This window comes from Gossypium hirsutum, chromosome A09 (assembly GCF_007990345.1).
Source record: "Gossypium hirsutum isolate 1008001.06 chromosome A09, Gossypium_hirsutum_v2.1, whole genome shotgun sequence".
Classification (NCBI taxonomy): Eukaryota; Viridiplantae; Streptophyta; class Magnoliopsida; order Malvales; family Malvaceae; genus Gossypium; species Gossypium hirsutum.
Genome location: NC_053432.1, coordinates 24,242,251 through 24,259,562, shown reverse-complemented (window position 1 = coordinate 24,259,562; position 17,312 = coordinate 24,242,251). Strand labels below are relative to the sequence as shown.

The 17,312-nt window shown below is 31.1% G+C and overlaps 1 long non-coding RNA gene across 4 annotated transcripts; it reads left to right on the top strand.

Moving 5' to 3' along the window:
- Positions 1-4,068: 4,068 nt before the first annotated feature.
- Positions 4,069-14,149, top strand: LOC107936082 (uncharacterized). 4 transcript variants are annotated; one of them, XR_005901725.1, is made up of 6 exons: positions 4,069-4,386; positions 4,862-4,916; positions 5,723-7,434; positions 7,852-7,918; positions 8,037-8,095; positions 12,892-14,149. It is a non-coding gene; the product is annotated as an uncharacterized lncRNA (long non-coding RNA). The 4 variants fall into 4 exon arrangements; XR_005901724.1 differs by having other exon boundaries at positions 4,146-4,670; positions 7,857-7,918; XR_005901722.1 differs by having other exon boundaries at positions 4,146-4,670.
- The last annotated feature ends 3,163 nt before the right edge of the window (positions 14,150-17,312 follow it).

Genomic DNA, 17,312 nt, shown 5'->3' with positions numbered 1-17,312 from the left:
GTAGAACTAGGGAATAAAAAACCATTAGCAATATCCCCTTCTAAAGTTTTTTGAATTTTCAACGGTGAGTCTTCAAGTAAGTATATATTTTCTTCGTTTGCAAAGGTCATTTTAGTTATAGAGTCTGTTGCTTGATTATCCTTTTTACGAATGTGACATATGAACCACATTTCTTCTTGAGATAAAATATGTTGAATTCTCCTAACGAGAGAGATACTTGAGACATTTGAATTACAATCACAAATGACTTTGACTGCTTCTAGATTATCTGACAAAATGATTACTCTATCATAACATTGCTTTTTAAGTAGGAGGAACCCATCCAAAATTCTTCATAACTCGGCAACAATAATTGAAAACTTTCCTAGGAGTTGGTCATAACTAAACATTTTAAATTAAATTATAATCTTATTTAGATGTTAATTTAGTAATATAATAGAAAAAAATTCTTGTCAATTCAAAAGTTTTTCTAAACCCGCCCTTTAATCTAGATTATAGACATATAAATTATAGATTTTTAACTTTTTAATTACAATTATCATAATTTTTTTATATAAGTATCACACTAAATAATAATTCAAATATTTAAATTATTTAATTTTTGTATTTTTATTGTATCTTATATTTTTCTAGATTTTGAAATATTAATAATTCATATTATGTTCTTCTTAGGATATTCATGTATTTTTATATTATTTTTTCTTGTCGTATTTTATATTATGATTTGAATGAGATATTACTAGATTTAATATTATGCTTATGTATCTAAATATCTTTTATTTATAGAAATATTATTACATTCATATATAATGTTTCTATTATCTTTCATACCATATTGTATTTTAATTTTTATATATGTGATATTATCATCTCTACTGCAAACAAATTTTATTTCTTTTACAGCAAATATAATATTGAAATAGAGAAATAGCAGTAAACAATAATAATAACTATATGGACCAATCTGGATTAGCTTAAGTGGTTTACAAGCTAGGCAATAGTGCCTTACCTCTAATAAGATTCAGAAAGTAGAAATTTTGTTGAGTTTTAATGAAATTAAAAAAGATTAGATGGGTAAAGTTAAAATTTTATCTTAAATTTGACTTAAATTGAATTGTGAATTCTTTTATGTATTTAAAGTAGGTACAAGTACTATAGAAGCTTCTATATTAAGAGCCAGATTACATTTTTCTCTCTCTACAAAAATTGGGTAAATTAGTCTTTAGGTATAGAAAGAGAAAACTGATCATTTTTATTAAAAATTCGGTCTATTTGTATTATTAAAAACTGGTGTGGCTGACGGAATTATCAGACGGTGACACGAGGCCTGCCATGTGTACCTCACACTAAAGTACAGAGACCAAATTTTAATGGCAGAAATAGTTAGAATTTTTAACAAAAAGACCAATTTACTCGTTGATCTAACGTATAAAGACTAGTTTTGTAACACCCCCTAACCCTTATCCGTCCCCGGAATAGGATTACGGGGCATTACCAGTCAATACAGTTCAATTACGGACATTATTTAATATAATTGTTTATTCTTATCCTAAATTTAATGTATCGTCCCTTTAATGGGCCCTCGAAGTCCAATATGAATAGCAAAATCAATTCGAGACTGATTTAAAATCACTAAAAATTTTTCTCAAAATTTCAAAATTTTCTTATCAAACAGTACCCACACACCCGTGTGGTCTAGGGGACACGCCCGTGTCCTTTACCCATATAACTCTCTGACTTATTACTTATGAACAAATTAGTTTTACAAGGCCAAGACACATGCCCGTGTGACAGGCCGTGTGGACTCAAAATGAGTCTTACAATTCAAGTTTACCAACCTTGCAAATCATAAACCACAAACAACAAATTTCTAATCTTTTAACTTACCCAAATTACGATCATACATATTTAAAACATATAAAATCGATCATATTATGTGTCTAGCCAATGTACCTTCATTGGTACCACAATTTTTATCAACAAAACCTAGCAATAATTTACTAATCAAACCTATTTATAATTATTCTCAAATTTGCATCTTTATACCAAACTTAATTAAGCTGTGTACTCAACCATTATCATTTATAACAACATTTACAATAACTTTCCAAAATAACCACTTTTGACATCCTAGGTACATGCCATTATCAATAATGAACATACTTCTCCACTTACAGTTTGGGATCAGCCTGGGATACTGATTCAACGATCTGACTTTAACTTATCCTGCGCACTGAAACAAACCGTACGCTGAGTATGAACTCAGTGGTATTTCTATAATCTGAATACTTAATAACTTAACATACACTTAAAATCATATAATGATCATAAATATTCAATTATTCATTTCATGGATAAATTCTTTATAACTCATTCAATCTTTATCATCTATTAACCCGATTAGCTTTTCAAAATAAATTCACAAATCATTTAAAAACAATAATATTTTTCATTTATATGTCTCACTTACACTTCTGTTCACTATTCAATTTCAGTAAATAATATTCAACTATTACATTTCATTCAGTAACCCGTATAATCCAAGCTCAATATCAGTCAATATTTTTCAGTGTCACTCAATTTATCAGTTTCATTTAGTAACATTCAATTATTCACACTACAGGAAAATAGGGCTTTAGCGGCGTTTTTAGCAGCGTTTTATCAAAAAACGCCGCAAAAATTGTAAAACACAGAGCAATAGCCGCTAAAAACCAGAGCATTAGCGACGTTTTTCGCTAAAACGCCGCTAAAAATAGAGCAATAGGGGTGCTTTCGGTAAAATGCCACTAAAACCAAAGCATTAGCGGCGCTTTCAGTAAAACGCCGCTAAAAACCAGAGCATTAGCAGCGCTTTCGATAAAACGCCACTAAAAACTAGAGCATTAGTGGCGCTTTCGATAAAACTCCGCTAAAAGTCATATAACCTCTAAAACCCTAAACCACAAAAAAATCATAAACACTAATCTATAACCCCTAAAACACTAAACCCTTAAACCTTAAAAACTCTAAACCCTAAACCCTAAACTATAACCCTTAAAATCCTAAACCCTAAAAAACATCATATGGATGTTGATGTGTATATACATAAATCTTAATGTAAAAGCTTATGTTCATAATAAATTATGGAAGCAGTACTTAATATTGATTAAATTTATTTTTGGGTTTAGGGTTTAATATTTAAGGTTTAAGGTTTATGGTTTAGGTTTTTATGGTTTAAGGTTTAATGACCATGGGTATATAGTATGTTAATCTCAAGTGAATCATATTCAATAATTAAATCCTAAACCCTAAATTAATTATTGTTATCGATAATAGATATCTTGATTTTGATAAAAAAATATTTTTTATATATTATAAGGTGTTATATTGTTTAATGGATTGAAGGGATATTTTGTGGAAAACGTTTTAAATGATAAGTTTACCTTTAAATTTTATTAATAGTTTTTTGTTTATACTATTTTAATATTTATCTATACTGATTAATTAAAATATATATTTATTTATACGAACGAAAATCCTCTGCACTCATTTGTGTCTCCACGTTTTTTAATTGTAACTCATTTTCTTTTTATAAAACAGTAAATTTTCCTTTATTCGTAAATCAATCTTCTTATTAAAAAGTTGCAACTCTTTTTTTGTTTTTTTTTCTAAATAAGTGTTGTTTTAGTTCCAACTTGTTTTATAGAGTGTTTTTTTATTCTTTTAAGGTTGATGGTTTATGTTTTATGATTTAAGGTTTGGAGACTATAATTAAGGGTTTAAGGTTTAGATTACTTAGTATTTTTTAATTTATATATTAAATAATCTCTTATATAATTATAAAAGAGATAATTTTAATTTTAATATTTTAAAATTATAACAAATTATTTATTGAAAAATAAATAAAAGAAGTAACAGATTGATATGAATAGGTAATTATCTATTTTGACTAGGACCAAATTATAACAAATTAAATAAGGTCTTATTTTTATGCTTTAATGAGTTAGCGGCGCTAGCATATAAATGCTTCAATAGACCACCTTTAGCGGCACTTTTTTAAAAAAGGCCGCAAAAAATTTAATTGAATTTAAACATTCCCATTTCAAGGAGTGGAATTAGCGGCGTTTTGTGATAAATGCCACAACTGTCTTTTTTTTTTTTACCAAAACTCCATCGTTTTAGGTTCATCCAATTTATTCCAATTGCTCTCGATAGCTGTTCTTCTTCCCCTTAACAAAATTTCCCCAATTCCCTCTCTTCTCCTTTAATCCCTAAATTTTCATCCCCAAGTTCCCAACCCATTTGCCACCGAAGATGCCGACCGGACCACCTAGTGCATCGCGCTCGACTGACTAACCCCTCTGCTGCGTCGCCGTCGCCGTCGGTCTCTACTGCCATAGCCAATCGGTAAAAGGGCTCGATAGTTTGGTTTCTATTGTTGCTTCTAGGTCTGGAAAAGGGCTCCCAATTATTGTTATTACACCCTAATTACTTTTGTTCGTTTAGTTGAAGAGTCTTTTCTTGTTCGTCCATCATCATCTTCCTCCTACCATCATCCCCCTTCTCTCCCTCTCGCGTCTCTGCAAATCAGTTTCTTTTTCTTCTCTTTTCATCTCAGTTCTCACCTGCCGCCGTGTCCGCTAGTTTTTTCCGAACCTGACGAGTCCGGGTAACGAAGATTGTGAATTAGAGTTAGTGCTCAAACAACTTTGCATTATAGTTAACGTACCAAATTATGTTCCATTGGATGCTTTAGTTGTTATTTAGTTTCTATTTGAATGTAGCTATCTTAAATTTTGAACAATTATTGGAGCTAAAATTTGATCCTTAATTTCTTCATTATCTTTTTTTTAACTTGATCAATGTTCTTGTTTCCTTTAAGATGCCCTTAAATCAATGGATCAGAAACGGGTTCATGATTTCCTTTTAGATATAAGGTAATGCAAGTTCGGATTTTTAATCCTTTTTCTTATTTATTTTTCTAAATTTGTATAATAATATTCTGATTTGAATATTATAGTTATTGTCTGCGACAGATACAAATCTTTCTTTGAATTTGTTTACTTTTTATGAAAATAATCTATTAAAAATGTATAACTTATTAAATTCAAATATTTTATTACGCAAATTTTATTATCGTTGCTTATGTCTTGGTACATTTTTATGTTGACTAAATATTTGAGATATGGCTTAACTTAAGGCTGTTTTTTTGTATCCATTTAATCTGCAAGTTCACTTAGAGAAACATTAGCTTTAAATTTGCGTCGCAACGTTCATGTTTACAGTGTTGAAATAGACAATGTATCATAGCTTATGGTCTGGTTGCCTGCTGATTTGTACAAGTATTTGGATGTTCTTAGGTTTCTGCTTGTTGCTATTACTTGTTATTACTGTGATATTTTATTTTCGGATCAGCCCCACATAGTTGTATCTGTGTCATGTTTAAGTTCACGTAAAAGACTAGAAGCCATTAGGCTGCAACTTAGTTAATGATACACTTGCAGTTACATTGTTGTGTTGAGACTTTAAGTCGATGTGTTTTATCTATTTTAATCTGCAAATTTGTTAAGAGAAACATTAGTTTTAAATATCCAGTTGCCTGCAGATTAGCGCAAGGTCTAGGTAGTTCCAGTCAGGAAGCTATTTCATAGGGTTGCTTTAAGAATTTAGATTCTGTGTTCATACCTTGTAGTTTGTTCTTTATAAAGACATCTAGTTTTATCTACTTTGTTTGGTTTTACAGGGTGATGCCGATAGCGCTCTTCACAGGCTTTGGCAGAAGAAGAAAGCCGAAGTCAAACAGTAGTAGTCGGGTACCTTTTTATTACCGGTCTCTGAACTCGGGAGGGAAAATTCTTGGCAATGACTGTTAAATTCTAGTTTGTTTAGGTAGATAAAGTTGAAAGTTGTTTTTTTCGAATTGTTGATGTTTAGTCTCTTGCATTAGATATAGACACACACACATACATACCAATGTCATGCTCATACTCAGTTTTTGATACTCACATCTAAATCTATGATGATATTCTTACACTCATAGAACTACAGTCTTTATATGTGACATGAATATTTTTTTGGTTAAATATTTTCAATTTCTAACTTCATATGATCTTCCAGTGATGTAAAGACTACTATGAATTTGTTGGCCTTTTTTGCCTAAAACAATGTTGAGAAACTGTGTTAATCCATGAACAGTTTGATATCTGCTTAAAATTGTTATAAAAAGTTTTGCTGCTGCTGTTATAAACAGTCTTATATAGTATTTAGAATCGGACTTTCCAGTCTTTTTACAATTTCCTTAGGCTTAGCGTTTTTCCTCATGGATGCAGAATAATAGATACTAATCTTAGGCCGAGTTATATTGAATATTAAAATTCATTTCTTTTTAATTTGCGTAAAGTAAGTATACAGATCAAGTTTAATGATTACCTCAGTGCTTTAGAGAGGTTTTGTATATTTAATTTAACATTTAAAAACTCCTCCAGATTGGTCTTAATTTGCTCAGTATGCTGATGGATATGCAGTTTCTCCACATGTCCTATAGGCTTCTTTTTTTACACTTGTTTCTTACATGCAACTTTAGTCATATCTGGCTCGTGTATTACCTGGTTGAAAATTGGATGCAAGTTTTATATTTATTTTGATCAAAGAAAGAAAAGCAAAGCAAAGTTTTAAGTTTTATATTCAGTTGATTCTGTTGAAAAGAAGAAAAAGAACATATAAAAAAAGCTAACTGATGCAAAAGATCTGCAGTGTTTAAAAGAGGAATTCCAGATTTTTGCTGTTGATTTATCTCAAAACTTTGATGTGTTTTTGAACAGACAAATAACCCATGAGCCAGAAGCATGTAACCATATGTTCAAGGAAGACATGAATTTCAAGAGTTTCAGTGAATTGGTTGTTAGTCATGAACTTGTGTTGGTAGATGAAACATTTAAATATTTGGTAGATGAAACTATAATTTGATAGTTTTTCTTATTGGTAAAGTCACAAAGATGTTTAAAATGTGACAATAGGTATGTAATTTCAATATTTGCAATTTTTTTAATTCAAAATAAATATAACTCGTATTTCATTATCTTTCTTCTTGAACTTCCCTTGATTATGGATACGATCCTCGACTTGTACTCGATCGAACACCAAATTTTAAGCTCGAGACGTAATCAAACTACTTGAGTTCTAGCTTGATTATTAAGCTTGCTTATAAATTTTTGCACTTAAGCTCGATTAAGTTTGTTCATATTCAAGCTTGAGTTTGATTGAACAATTTTAAACTCGAGCTTTGGCTCGAGACATAATCGAGCTACTTGAGTTCAAGTTTGATTAAATTCATTCATATTCAAGCTTGAAGGTTAGGTATATGCTTGAAGCTAGAGAAAGAACAAGGGTGAAGCTAGATTTAACGTTTGGATTGAAGCTTGGTGTTGAACCTACTGTTTAGGGAAGCTTATTAAGGTTAGTGTTCTCTTGAATTTAAGCATTCTTGCTGTAGTCTTTTTTTTTTCTGTTTTTTCTTGCTGTAGTATTGTTGAATTTTGACAGTTTTTTCTGGAACTTGAAAAATTAATGACCTTGTGCTCATGCATTGTTTAAGTGAAATAATATTTATCTTGAGCTTCTAGATTATCAAACCCTTCCACCAAATTTATTCTTCGATTCCATGCTTTTACTGTATTTTAAAAAATTATATTTTTATCACTCCATTATAACTATGATTTTTATATTTAAATCCTTTAAAAAAAGAGATTGAAAGAAGTGGGTAACAAAATGTGATTTGAATCAATGTCTTCAAATTTTGAAATAAATCGAATAGATTACTGTGTTATATAAAATATAAGTATAATTTTATTTTTTGTATTTATCTTTTACTAGCAAAGGTAGTAGAAGATATGGTGTTTTTGAATGTGATCCACTAGTTCGCAAAGGACTTGAGAAAACTGTAAGTAGTCTTTAATAGATGGCACTTAACAAGCATTCCATTCATAAACAGTAACCCCCTTGAATAAATTTCTCTACTTGAAAGCATATGGATAAACTAATATCGCTTGTGCAAGCAGGCTAAGCACATGGTCATTCCTTATATGCCGATATTAGCGCCTCCACAAAACTGGACAGGGTATGTACTCAAGGTTCTATCTTTGTACAGTTTATTCCCTCTACTCATTCAGATATACTGACAGCTTGGTACAAAATTTTCCTGCTTATGCAAATATCTTCATATGTCAACTTGAAAAAGCTATATATATATATATGATTATATTCCCACTTATGCAAATATCGTCATATGTCATCTATCAATTATGGTTCTTATTCGGGTCTTTCAAGTTTTTGAGGTGGTTATAACTCCTACATGTTTGATGCTGGAATATTTCTATATCGTTTCCAGCATTTGTAGTTAGCTACAATAGTTTAGTTTGATTATAATTGCCTGAACTTTGATTCTAGAATCAATTAGCTTTTGGGGATTTTATTTATGTCTTTAGTTTAAAGGAAAAGTGGTGTGGCAATTTTATGGAATTAAAATGCTTTGATTTGATTAAAAGATGATACATTCAATCCTAACTGTAAAGAAAAAACCAAGCCTCTTTCTTGATACCTCAAAGCTCTGCCATTAAACTATTTATAACACCTATATTCATTACTAAACCTTTGATATGACTATTGACACTTTTTTTTTCTTATCAAGCCTCATAAGAAGCTTGTTTATGTCTTGCTTTAATCTAGCTTAAACCTATTAAGGCTACCTTTGGATGCCCGTTTGATCTCATTTCAGTGCGTTTGGAGTACTTTTTGACTAAATCGCACCGTACCAATCCGTTTGGATTGTAAAGAACAAAACGATTGCAGCATCACTCAACACACTGGACACCAATTTCTCCACTGGAGCTTTATGCTCCAGTCAAATGTTCCAACATCCCATTGGTGGTCATTTTTCCTTTTACACCCTTACTCTTATTTTTTCTCCATTTTACTCTTCTTTTTTTTGTCTCTTTCTTTATTTTACCTTCTACTTCAATAATTTTGTATTTTCATTGTGAGATAATTTTATTAATTTAAAATAATAAACATTTTCCCTATTATTTTATAACAAACTAATATACATTATTATCAAAAGAAATTTTAATTTACCATTCATTGAATTAACAACTTTTAGATTATTTATTTTAAATTTTAATTATTTTGATTTAAAAATGTTAATTTTTTACTTTATATAGTAAAATATCGAAAGATACATTTTAATATTTATTAAATGAATTTATAAATTCACATATTTTTAATTATTTTGATTTAAAAATAATTATCATTTTATCTAATAAATAATTTAAATTGATTATATAATTCATTAAAATATTTATAATAAAATATTGGAAGATACATTTTAATATTTTATTAAATGAATTTATAAATTCACATATTTTAATAATTTAAAAAAAGTAAAATAATTTAAAAAACTTCTATTATATATCAATTCTAATCTGATGTCCTTAATAGTCATTTTTTATTCTCACCGCTACAGCTACGTTTGAATCCAAACACATTCTACCATTGTTTCTAATCTCACCGCTACAGTATCTAATCTCACCGCCACCACTATTTTTAACCTCACCGGAGGTAAACACACCGCCCATCCAAATTAAGCCTAAATCTCTTTCTCCTGATTTTTGACAGTCATTTATCGGATGCATGTTTCAAAGCATCAATAATGATTACTTTCGATAAATTTTAATTTGAAGTTATTGAAATAATATCTTTTTCTTAAAACACGAAACTGTCTGTTGTGCAAAAAGCATGCATCCAGCCATTTTTTTTTTGCAATATATATACATGTAAGGAATGTCCAGGTTGTATGTTTGTTGAGCACAAAGAGTTTTTGTGCTATGAGTCATTTCCCCCCTTAGAACATCAAATCATTTTCAGATTTATTTACTTCCTTCAAGTTTTTGGTCACCTTAGCTTTAGAGTCTATAGGCTTTAAGTCATTTTCCTTGCCTTACTATTTTTAGATTGTTGTTTTTTCTTTCTTATATCTAGACAACATTTTCTATCAATGTTTTGGTTATTTTCCTTGTTAGCTGCTTTTGAAATGGGGAATTGGTGGAAAGATCCAATAGCATCATCTTCATTATCTTGGGACTTGGTCATGCATAAAGGTTTTTCTTGTTTTTCATTAAAGGCCCCTGTATCTTAATAGGACAATGGTTGTTTATTGTTGTTCAAAGCATGATGAAATAAACATGTTATGTAACGCCCCGATTTTCGGGCCTAAAAGTATTGGTCCTTGAGTCTGGGTTCGGGTAGAAGACGGCCCGAATAATTTGGATATTTTAATTTTTATTATTAATATTTAGTATGTTTAGTTAGTAAGAAAATAAATTACGAAGGGTTTATGGTATGGGAAAAAGTTCAGGGCTCGACCCATAGCTTTAGCAACATTCTTAAATTTTGCCTCTTAAGGAAATCTGGGCATAAGGCCTAAAAAATAAGTTGGGCAGAAGCTGGGCATAAAGGAACGCCTGGCCCAGTGGTTAGTCACCTAGGCAGCAGGAAGGAAGGCCGGGGTTCGATTTCTAGCGTGCGCAAACATGTTTTTAAGTCAAGGGCTATTGCAGGCAGGCCTTAAGAGTTGTTGGGGCTAACTCATGTCACAATAAGGAACTCAGCCCAATGGCAAGGGACGTTAGAAGGCTGAAAGGGACCCTAGTTCGAGGCACAGGGCGCGTGAGACGTTTATTTTTTTAAGTAAACGGGTTGCACTAAAATAGGCTTTAAAGGAATTCGCGAACGGAGTATGCCACAAGGAGCGCCTGTGGCGTAGTGGCAGCAGCGTGCTAGGCATGCCGAGAGGATAGCAGGCAAAATTTCCTTTTTATTTCGCAAGTAACCGAGGCTTCAGCAGGAATAGATTAAGATTAGTTGTGACCCTATTATGGTATAAAGGAAAGATTGGTGCAGTGGTCAGCAGCAGGATGTAGAGCGCAGGGACAGGAGGAGGTCTGGAGTTCGAGTTGATGTACGCGCGAAGGATCAATTTTCTGCTCGCGTGGGGAAGAAGTTGGAGTCTGATCAAGACTCTCTTAGCAGCGTGCTGAAGCGGTGCAAGGGGTGGATAAGGCGGCTGCTAAACGGTGGGAAGGAGTTTGAATGAAATTAATGAGCAAAACAAGGAATTTGAATATGGGAAGGACAGTGGTGCCGAAATATAACTCATTCGGCTTTGGGCAATTAGATGCCGAAATAGCTCTCAAAATTTAGCTAGGATGAATTGTTTGTTTATTTTTTTTTTCAGCTCAAATTCTCTTATCATATTTATTTTATTTTATTTTATCAACTTTCATTCCTTTTGATCCATCTTTCTTTTCTTCACCGAAGCCTAAATCTTCTATTGCTATTCTTAAAATTCTTTCTCTTTTCTTTTTCTTCCACCAATCTCTCTCAAACCATTGCTAACTGATTACCCTTCGAAAAGTCGAACCACACTACGTGATAGCCGGCTTTACTCCTTAGCCGAATCCTCTATTCTTTTTCTTTGTTATTCTTCTATTTTCTTCTTAAACCGAATTAAGCATACCTCAGAATAGGTTCTAGAAGCCAAATCATTAGATCTGTTCTCTCCTTGTATTTTGGGGATTTGATCTACAACAAATCTGGAATAGGAACGTACTTCAGAACATTTCTGGCATGTAGATCCTCGGTAAGTGATCAGATCTTTCTGTCCATTCGTTATTTCGGGTTTATTATGAAAAGCCGACAAGTCCTTAATCACTTAGGGAGACTGTCGTTTTAGACTGAAGGCTTTAATAGCCTTTTGTTTTGGTTTCATATGTAATTAGTATGGATTTAAGGACAAGCAATCAAGGAGCATCTAGATCTGGTAGTTGGAGATCGATAAAGGTAAGGGTTAAAAATATGGACTATGGCCGAATATGGTAAGGGTTTGATGTGTTAAGTTGTTATCGAGTTTTAATCTAATGTTATAGTAACTGATTGTAGGTTGCTCGTGTGTGGAACTCGTCAATGTTTCGTCGTAAAGCAGGTGTGTAAACGACACCCACTAGTAGACTAGATCGGTAAAAGCCGAAAAGCCGAAATGCCGAAAAGCCGGCATTTCAAGAACTTGCGAGCGTGCGAGCGCTCGTGAGATTGTTTGTATTGATAATTTTGGTATCTTCAACAGTGTGAATTTGGGCTTCGATGGGCCGAAATTGGGTAATGGGCTAACGGGTCTATTTCGGTAAAAACGTCCGGTAAGTATTCTGGAGACGCGTTAATAACTGTAATGAGCATGAAACCCTAAAAAGATCGGTAAAATTACTGAAATACCTTTGTAAGGTAGAATTACCATAATACCCCTAAAGGGGCAAGTTTACGATTACGCCCATCAAGGGTAAATAACTGTTCTTACGTTATAATCTGACTGTCTTTCTGAAGCATGCCTTGTTAATTATATATATATATTCTGCATACATGTCATACTGCATGGGGTTGGGTTTTGTTATGGAGGAAGAACCCGTTCCGGTGGCTGTGCCACATATTCTGATATAAGCAGCTTTGCTGCGGATTATAGTTAGTGCCGCAACTGGTGCTAACACTGTAAGTGTAGAGATGGCGTGGGTGATTTATTCCCCACAGGAAGTGTAGAGATGGACGGAGGCAAGTGCAGGGTTGGATGGGGTTATCATGCATTAATCATATGAGACTGTTTTGTTATCGGCCAATTGTATTGAAATGTGCCCAACTGTGTTAATATGGGCAAGGCCCAATATATCTCGACTTGTAATAGGGCTACGACCTAATTAACTCTGATTTCTGAATAGGGCTTAGGCCCAGTAAAGCTTGAACTAATTTGGGCTCTGGTTGGGATACTTTACACACTGAGTTTTCCAAACTCACCCCGTCTTTTATTTTTTTCAGGTAATCCCCAGCATTAGTGGATTGATGCTGCGAGGGACTCGGAGATGGCCATACGATTACTTGGACTCTAATTCTGTTTTAAATTCTGATTTGGGTTTTAAATTTTGTAATAAGGCCTCTTTGGATTTTGTTTTAGTTTGGGGATTTTTAGTTGTTACATTTATTACCTGCTTTAAGTAGAACTCGGTTTTCTAAAAACATTAATTGTTTTTTTTTATCAACACGTTTTCGCAAACTACGAACTTTTATAGAGCTTCCGCAACTTACTTGGTTTTAGATTATAACAACAATTAAGGTTTTAAAAGTATACAACTTTTCAATAAGCCATATTTCGAAATTAACAAACACAAATTGAGACTTAAGTTTTAAATAAATAAGAAGGGATTTCAATGGAAACAAGGTTTTCGAAAAACACTTCAATGTGACACGCCGAATTCGGGCCTAACTTTTAGGCCGGGTTTGGGGTGTTACATGTTAGGCGTGGTTTAATACATGTCTTGCTGACCTATAAGGTTGTCCAAAACAAGACAAAATTTAGTTGTCTTTAAAATGTTCGAATGTGGTTGTTCAAATGGTTCCTCAAATTTTCCAAATGTGTCTTTAAGGTGCTCGAAAATGTCATATTAATGTTGTCCATATATGATTTTGAATGCTGGAAATTTGCAGCATTTAATTTCCTGCTTGAAGTTGATTAAACCATGCTGTAAATGCAAAACATTTAATTAACCATTAGTGAGCTTAAAATTGATCTATTCGAATGTGTTAAATTCATTGTTCAATGTGATGTTATTTATGCCAATGTATTGAGTATATTAAGTTGTGCAATTTGATGTTATATGTGGCGTTAATGTTGACTTGTTAATTGTATATTTTATTATTAATCTGATTTAGGGTTTTGAATTTAGAAGAACCTTATCTTAAGATAAGTTATCTACTTTCATAATAACTGGAATCTGATTCTGTTATTTTGGTTGGTTCTTGCCTTCATATGTCATTCATTAACTTTTGTTTCTTTGTTCTCAGGTTTGAGTTTTTATTGGATGCATGGTCCAGGATTAGCTGAATTCATGCATAGTGATGACTTGTTTAAGCTAACTGCTGATCTTAAAGTGTGCATTCTATCATTATTTTGTTCTATTTGTATTTTGTTAAATTTCTGGTGTAGTATGATAAGTGATGTATTTTGTTTGATTGTTATTGATAAACTTCTGTTTGGTGGGATATATATTTATATCATAGATATTATTGTTCTTCTCAATATTTTGATAATGAATTTTAATTTTTTTATATTTTTCATGACTTTTATAATATATATATTTAAATTTTATGACCTTTAGAGCTGTTTTTTTAGATAAATGCCGCAAACTTTAGCGGCGTTTCCTATAGCGGCGTTTTTTGCAGCGCTTGTAAAAACGCCTCAAATAGTTTTAGCGGCGCTTAAAAGTGCGACAAATGGTTTTAGCGGCGCTTAAAAGTGCCACAAATAGTTTTAGCGGCGCTTAAAAGTGCGACAAATGGTTTTAGCGGCGCTTAAGGCCTAAAAAAACGCCGCTAAAAGTCAGTTTTGCTGTAGTGTCAGTAGCAATTAGTTATTCAGTAATAATCATTTGCTCAGTAGCAATCAGTTATTCAATAACGATCAATTATTTAGTAGCAGTCAGTCATTCGATACTTTTATTTACCCCCTATTAACATGACTCGGACACTGACGGATACACGGATCCAACCATTACACCAGTACAGTACGGCACATAGTGCATCATAGGCCAAGCCGAAGTAAACAGTAACAGTACGGTACAGAGTACCTCATCGGAATAATCTGAAGTAACAGCAATAGTATGATACATAAGGTACCTCACCGACTTAAAGTCGAAGTAACAGTACGACACTTATAGTGCCTTATCGACTCAAGGTCGAAGTATCCTTGAACACTTCTAATCCTATGGCATGCCAACTATATCTGACTTAGCCTGAATACTGTTAATAGGGTTTTCAATCTCACTTTCAATTTTTTTTTCAACCAATACACATTTCAATTAATCACATATATTCTCAAATCAATACAATTCACTTTACTTTTCAATAACAAATATTTAAATTTCACAATAATCACATATTCATAATTAATTTCATCACATTCCCAATCAATATATATTTCAAATATTACATACATCCAATATTCAATTTTCATATCAACCACATATATCCATAAAAATTCAATTCAATAACAAATACTAATACTTACCTTAATTTCTTACAATAATATATAAATCAGAATATAACAGTTAATAATTAAAATTTAGATTAATTACCAACTCAATTTAAATTCAATACCAATGCTCAAATATCATATAAATTATAATTTCACAAATACTCAATTCAATATCAAATATACTACACTTACCTTAATTTTCTTACCATAAACATTTAAATAAAAATATAACAATTAATAATTAAATTCGAATTATTGAAATACAAACCGTAATTTCTCGAATTATTCTTCGTAGATGCCTCGGGTGCAATGTTAGCTATGAAAAATTAAGATAATTTTCATAATCATTAATACAGTACTAATTTACATTTAATATTTAAATTTGTTACTCAATTTCTACTTTAATTTCAATTTTAATCTTAACTAAATTCACTTACTTTTTCTATCTCCATTCATACTTTGTTTCTACTCAATTTTCAACCAAACTTAGGCATAACTATCTAAATTTCATCATAAAATCCTAATTTCAAAATTCTTGCAATTTAGTCCCTACTATGTAAAACTAATAGCTTCTTTTACAATTTAATCCTTTAATCAATTCTAACTAAAAATTCTATCAATTTAATCCCTAATTCAATCATTTGTTCAACATGAACTTTACTCAAAAACCTAAGAACTTTCAAAATCTCAATTTAATTTCTACAAAACTTTGTTCTAAAACTTCTAAAACATCAAAATTAAAAGAAAATGACTTAATTGACTTATCTATTAAAGCTTAAAGCTTCAAATCCTCAATTTTCTCTTTTTTTTTCTTTTCTTTCTTTCCTTTCTTCCTTCTCTGTTTCGTTTCATGCTATTCTGTTTCTTTCCTTCTTTTCATTTCTTTTTCTTTTATTTCATTTACTTTATATATATATATTACAATAATATAATTTAATAATATACTTATATAATAACTAAACATACACGTATTTCACAATTGTATGTATATTAGTATTACACATGTCATTATATGCACCATACATTTGTCAACTTTTAATTAATTAATTAATTAATTTACTTTATTTAATTAATATAAAATAATGTTAATACAATAATATTTACTTAAATAATAAGTAAATACATACATGTATTACAAATATATGTATAATAAGTATTTTATTTTTACCATACACTTGGTACTCATTTTGGCTTATTTCTTATTTAGTCCCTTCAATTTTCTTTATTCTATAATTAAACTTTCACACTTTATTCAATTTAATCCTTTTATCTAATTATTCTTAATTTAATCATAATTCACTTCATTAAACTCTAATTAACTACCCACTTAACTTCGTAAATATTTTAATAAATATTTACGAATCTATTTTTCAGAAACTGAGACCTGAATATAAACTTTTCTTATAACTGTAAGATTCGAGTCGTTACAAGTTTACTCATTTTTTTATAGAAGGGCAAAATATACCTTATATAAGCGTCTCCGTTATACTTTTACCATTTCAAAGTGTTAAAAAAGATTAAATCAAAAATAGGATTAAAAATGATATTATACTGTTTAAACAAAGAAGCCAAGGCCTTGCTTGTCAGTTAGGGGTGTTCAATCGGTTAACCGACCCGAAATAACATTAGCCGAATTAACCGACCTTTCAAAATTTTTAACCGTTACTCGAACCGAAATTTTTTCAAAAAAATTAATCGAAAATTATATGTTTTTTAATTTTTGGTTAAAATAAGTATAAAATTAACCGAATTAACCGAATTAATCGAATTAACCGAATTACCCAAATTACCCAAATTAACCGAATTAACCTAATTAACCGAATTATTTGTATAAAATTATATGTTTTTTTATTTTTATTTTTATTTTTAGTTTTAGTTTTAGATTTTTATTTTTATTTATTAAATTATTTGTAATTTTTATGATTGGGTTGGGTAATTGGGTTGGGTTGGGTTGTGTACTTGAGTTAATATATGTTGGATTAGGTTTGAGTGAATAGTGGGCTATTTATATATTATAATTTTTTTATTAATTTTTTTTGGTTAACCGACCGGTTTCAAACCGAATTAACCGTTAACCGAAAACTCAAAAAAATTTTAACCGACTCCCAACCAAATTAATTCGATTAACCGACCGATTAACAAAATTCTGTCGGTTAAACGAATTTTTTCAGTTTTACCCGAATTTTGCACACCCCTACTGTAAGTTGCC